Source organism: Nuphar pumila, chromosome 4, assembly GCF_984573655.1.
Source record: "Nuphar pumila chromosome 4, dmNupPumi1.hap1.1, whole genome shotgun sequence".
Taxonomy (NCBI): domain Eukaryota; kingdom Viridiplantae; phylum Streptophyta; class Magnoliopsida; order Nymphaeales; family Nymphaeaceae; genus Nuphar; species Nuphar pumila.
This window is the reverse complement of record NC_143252.1, coordinates 115,339,973-115,345,882: the sequence shown is the minus strand read 5'-3', so window position 1 is coordinate 115,345,882 and position 5,910 is coordinate 115,339,973. Positions and strand designations below refer to the sequence as shown.

The 5,910-nt window shown below is 44.9% G+C and overlaps 1 pseudogene across 1 annotated transcript; it reads left to right on the top strand.

Annotated features, from left to right (window-relative positions):
• Window positions 1-3,081: 3,081 nt before the first annotated feature.
• Window positions 3,082-4,700, top strand: LOC149840708 (polcalcin Cup a 4 pseudogene; annotated as a pseudogene). Its single transcript, XR_016431585.1, has 2 exons — window positions 3,082-3,716; window positions 4,444-4,700. The product of XR_016431585.1 is annotated as a polcalcin Cup a 4 pseudogene (transcript).
• The last annotated feature ends 1,210 nt before the right edge of the window (window positions 4,701-5,910 follow it).

Below are 5,910 nucleotides of genomic sequence, written 5' to 3'. Positions count from 1 at the left end.
ACAATTTTTTTTTCAAGCTAATCACATGGACAACATAGGGATCACATAATAACTTTTTTTTTTTTAAAAAGAGATCACATGGGCAGCATAGGTATCCATAACAAAAATTCTTTTCAAAACAGATCACATAGGCAACGTAGGTATCTCATAACAAATTTTTTTTCTTTAAACAAACACATAGGCAACATAGTATTCCTACTAAAGATTTTTTTTTCAAACTGATTTACATAGGCAGCATATGCATTAAAAAACAGATTTTTTTGAAACCAATTCACATAGACAGCATAATATATCTCATAACAGATTGTTTTTTTCAAAAGCAATACACATCGGCAGCATGTTATTCCTACTACAGATTTTATTTTTCAAACGATTCATATAGGCAGCATAGGCATTCAAAAACAAAATTTTTTTTTGACAAGTCACTTAGGCAGCATAACGCAGGGGGTCGACCCCCCCTGCCGAAAAGCACGGCAGGGGGTTAAACCCCCTGCCGGAAAGGCAGTTCCGGCATGGGGGGTTGACCCCCTGCCGTGCCTTTACGGCAGGGGGGTCGACCCCCCATGCGTTTCCGGCAGGGGGTCGACCCCCCATGCCTTTCCGGCAGGGGGTCGACCCCCCCTGCCGGAAACGCAGGGGGTCGACCCCCCCTGCCGGAAACGCAGGGGGTCGACCCCCCCTGCCGGAAAGCACGACAGGGGGTTAAACCCCCTGCGTTTTCGGCAGGGAAGGGGCGTACCCCCTGCGTTTAGAAGAAGAAGAAGAAGAAGAAGAAGAAGAAGAAGAAGAAGAATATTACCTGCGCTTCGTCGGACGGTGGCGGGAGGTTGACGGGGAGCGGCAGCTGGCGAGCGCCGGCTGGCGAGCGGTGGACGGGGAGCGGCGGCTGGCGAGCGGCGGTGGTAGGACGGTGGCAAGAGCCGACGGGCGGCGGGAGGGAGCAATACAACGAAACAGGGAAAAGAGAAAGAGGGATGGGATTAGGGATTTATGCGACATTTAGCGACGGCTTAGCGACGGAAAAATTCCGTCGCTAAGCCGTCGCGAAACCAAAATACCAAAAAAGCGACGGAATATATTCTGTCGCTAATTAGCGACGACAGAGTTTCCTCTCTAAATCCGTCGTTAAAATTGTGTTCTTGTAATAAAAAGTAGCGACAAAAACATGCAGTCGCTAATCCGTCGCTAAGTAGCCACATATTAGCGATAAAAGTTGTTTCCTCGCTAATCCGTTGCAAATTAGCGACAGATTCTATCTCTAGCTAATCTGTTGCTAAGTAGCGACGGGAAAAATCCGTCGCTAATTTCCGTCGCTAATTAACAATTTTCTTGTAGTGTCATTAACTAGCAAAATAAGGGACTTCTTGTTTTCTCGTCATAAAAAAAGGACTTGTTTCTCACGCTGCATGACGAGAAAACAAGTCCTTTTTTGTAATTTGTTCCTCCTTATCCCTTCTTGCTATGCCTTGCCTGTGTGGTCTTGTCCCTTTCAAGCTCCCTTGAAGAAGCAACTATACGCGCTCATATGTGATAAAGATCAATTTTTAATTTTGCTCTTTTGTTTTTATGGTGTTGATTATTTCTCTCGTCCCTTTCAAGCCACCTTAAGAAGCAATATTTTTGACTTGCTTCAAAAGCCTTTTCCATAGTCTTTCCGGTTTCAATTATTCTAATCCCCACAACTTGTGGCTGAAATAATGGAGTAAGGTGACTGCACATCTTTTTTTTTTATTTATTTACATGAAAAAAGTGTGCCCAGGATCAAACCGTGCTGGATCCATGCCGTATTTACAATCACTGTCCTGACAGCGTAAAACTCCATAGGCTCTCTTTCTTGATAAGTGGCTTACTCTTTCTTGATAAGTGAACTAATTGCAATGGAGGGTCACACCTGAGTTTGCAGAGGTCTCACCCTCTTAACCTAAAAGTCACTGTTTATTTCCATTTCCTTTGAGGTACTTCTCCTAGCAACAACATTAAAAAAACCAATGGGGGGCTCTGCTTGTCTGGTAGGAGCAGCTAGTGCAAGTTACCTTGTGTTGGGATGTTGCAGGTTCAAAACCCAATGGTATTGTATGTTGTATAACTGGTAGGGGTTAAAAAAAACAAAAAACATTAAAAGGAAACTTGTACCCTGTTCATCCTATGAGAGACCCTCTACGAAACACCCACAAAAAAACCCCTCAGTAAATTAAAATGAGCTTAACAAAAAAAAAAACATCTGGGTTTTGTTGTTCCACTGGTTTTTGGATCACAAACCATGGATGAATTACTTTCATTTATTTTGAGTCCTTTCCAGCCTGTAACAGCCCTATAACTAGCCTTCTACTAGCTGACTTAAATTAGATGATGCTTGCCCATATTACCGTTTTGAATACTGCCCAACTGAGAGAGAGACTTCGCTGCTTCACGTGTCCTGTCCTTAAAAGCCATGTTACTTTCTTAGTGAAAAGATTAAGTGCAATATGATTGCACAAATATTTGTAGATTAAGCACCTCATCACCCTTCATCTTGGGGACAAGCCTGTTAGGTGTCGGGTCCAAGACCTGATGGATGGTGATCGGGTGCTTAATGCACAATTTTTATGCAATCATGTTGCACCCGATCCTCTCTTACTTTTAGAAGCCAACACTAACACCAGCAACAAAAGAGAGCCTCCTCATCATGTTCATGTGGGAGTCTCTCGGGACTTTTGACTACTCACCAAGTTGGGGCCATTTGAGTGCACGCATCCGACTCAGAACGATTGAGTTGAGTATCGGTATCAGGCGATACAGATGAATCGGTGACCCCAACGATTCAGGGCCGATACCGATACCGACAACATTGATCACGAGCCCCACCAGCACGATCGTTCGATCGTTGCCAGCACCGCTGGGCCTTCCCAAATCGCAACCACACACCAACAGGATTCCGCGTCCAACGGTCCCAACAGATGACACCCTCACGCGTTTGCCACGCTCATACGGAAAAGAACTAGCGTAACTTCCACCGTCTGATCATCCACGTGGCTTCCTCCTGACATTCAAAACGATCCTCCCTTCCCATAAAAGGGAGCTCCTCCATCGCTAAAATTTCCGTCAAACCAGAGAGAGAGAGAGAGAGAGGATGAAACTGAATAGCCTGAATTGCTTCAATCCGAAACCTAAGAGGAAGCCCTCAAAACGGAGCCCTAACCCTACCCCAACCACGGGCACCTCCTCCCCCAACGACTCCGGCCCCTGCACCTCGACGTCTACCTCCTCCGCACTCTGCATCCAGGACTCAGGGGACATGCGCCTCGTCTTCGACAAGTTCGATGTCAATGGCGACGGCCAGATCTCCATCGACGAGCTCGAGTCGATGCTCCGGTGCCTCGGGTTCTCCGGGCAGAGGGAGGAGGTGGAGTCGATGATGAGGGAGGCGGACACCGACGGCGACGGGTTCATCAGCCTGGAGGAGTTCCTGCAGATGAACACGCAGGAGACTGACTCTTCCAAGTGCATGGAGGACCTCAGGAACGCATTCACCATCTTCGACCGCGACAACAACGGCCTCATCTCCGCCGAAGAGCTCCACCAGGTGCTCAGGAGCATGGGGGAGAACACCACCCTCACCGCCTGCAAGAACATGATCCGCGGTGTCGACCAGAACGGCGACAGCGCCGTCAATTTCGAGGAGTTCATGATGATGATGACCAAATCTCCCAGATGATTCAATCCACCATCCAATTTCGGTATCTTTTTTTTCTGAGATCTCCTCCTTTTACCTTTTGCCATTCAAATGTGTAAATACAGATTCGACCACGAGGCTCTTGGTTAGTTTTCAATAGAAAGATTTATGAATCTGTTCAAGATTTTGCGTTCATCTATAGTTTTGTATACAACCGAATTGCCAAAAAGGATCAAACATCTTTTCAATATGTGAGTGAGGGGTGGGGAAGGAACAAAGCATTTGTTATGAATCTTCGATCTTGACATCGAACATGCTGTCTATATGTGGGGATATGATGGCAACGCTTGCTGAGTTCCCTGAGATTGGAGAAGTGCTTCGCTTCGGTATTGATCACACATAAGTCTTGGGCGAAGGTGCATTCTGGGCTAGGCGAAACCTGTACCACTGCCAACACAAGAAAATCACCTTCACTACATTCACATCAATCACCACACACACACACACACACACACACACACACACACACACACACAGAGAGAGAGAGAGAGAGAGAGAGAGAGAGAGAGAGAGAGAGAGAGAGAGAGAGAGAGAGAGAGAGAGAGACTGTTCCATGCCACCATGATAAGCGATAGGATGGTTACAATTGGTATAAGTTCCTTCGCAGCTCAATCGCGATACTAAAACATTATGAATTTTGAGACCGGTCTGCGACTTTACCGATTGCCTATCAACAGATTTGTTGAGAAGAGATTAGATGGTGACTAACAATGCAGTCTTTCTTGTTGCAGAACCAAGAAAGTTGTGGTGCTCATACTGCGAAGTCCAAATTTCACTTCACTTGGATAAGTCACTGGGCTAGCTGTGTTTTTTGTTATGTTCTATCTACTTTGTGTGATTGTGCGTGAGTTGTACTTGAGGATTTTTAACAAGCAGCACCTTCTGTTCCATGATTCCATCGTGGTGTAAAGACATGCATAGTTTCATGTTAGCACAATCAAGAACATGAAGTACTCGAACAAATCAAGAATTTCATATTTGAATACCAGTATTTCTGTGTTTGCACAAATGTGTATGAGTCTGTGTGTGTGTGTGTGTGTGTGTGTGTGTGCACGAATGTGATGAATAATGACAACCATCAACCGAAGCATGATGTATGCGTATTGATGTGGGTGGGTGGTTGGTTGGGTGGGGGTCGTTGGGTGGTTGGGAGTGTGTGTTCAGCAAACTGGCCTACGCGGATGCATTTGACCTACTTAGTATTTCCAACCCATCTGGAGTTTATGACGTATTCTTTTGCCTATGTGTGGTGGTCCAATCTGGGATGCAAAAAACTTCTCATGGTTGGTGGATCCAAAGTACAGTCAATATGATACCCTAAACTAAACCACATCAAAACGCATGAATATGGTCCCTTAAAGACACAATTAGGTAGCATTTTACTGGTCCATACAAAATTAACAAACTAAACATCACAGACAACATGAACATGGTCCGATTTACTTAAAGAACACAACCCCCCCCCCCCCCCCCCCAAAAAAAAAAAAAAAATGGAATCATTGAAATGAAATAAGCAAGATACATGTGTGTGTGCCGTGGTGAGAGAGAGAGACGTCAAACAGTGTATCTCCATTTTTCATCTTGATGGTGCCATTCTCATATATCATCATCATTTTCCCCATAAAGCCTGCCTGCAGATCTTCTAGTCTCCATGGTATTTGTGACCTTGAACTGGGGTCACCTTTTGCTTCTTTACCTGTTGCAGTTGCAGATCGCTTGAACAAAGGGAGTCACTGGGAGTTGAAAAAGGAACATCTGCGGCTCTTCCTTCTCCTCCTGTCGGTGGTATAAATTTAGACCAAAAATAATGTACAGCTGAAAAATAAAAAATAACCATGTGATCAATGATGGCAACTTAACCATCAAGCCAAGCTCTACAGCTGCATTTATTGTATAGATTTGAGGTAGAAGCTTCTCCAAACTCCCTTTCATCAAGAAGTCCTAGTACAAGATTCCTCTTTCATCTACCAGAAACGGTTGTATGAAGGATACAGTGAGCATCAACAAGGTACACAATTAGCCCTTAGATATAGAAAGAAAAAGTAGATTACAGAAGCACAAGCTGGTTGCTTGGATCCACTCCCCATGAATCTCATCTGCTGTTGCTTGGAATAACCAGATGACTGGCCATATCCAAATGCAACTTTCACTGGTGCAGCTGCAAGAAAACAAAAGAAACACTAGTTTGCATAGTTTAA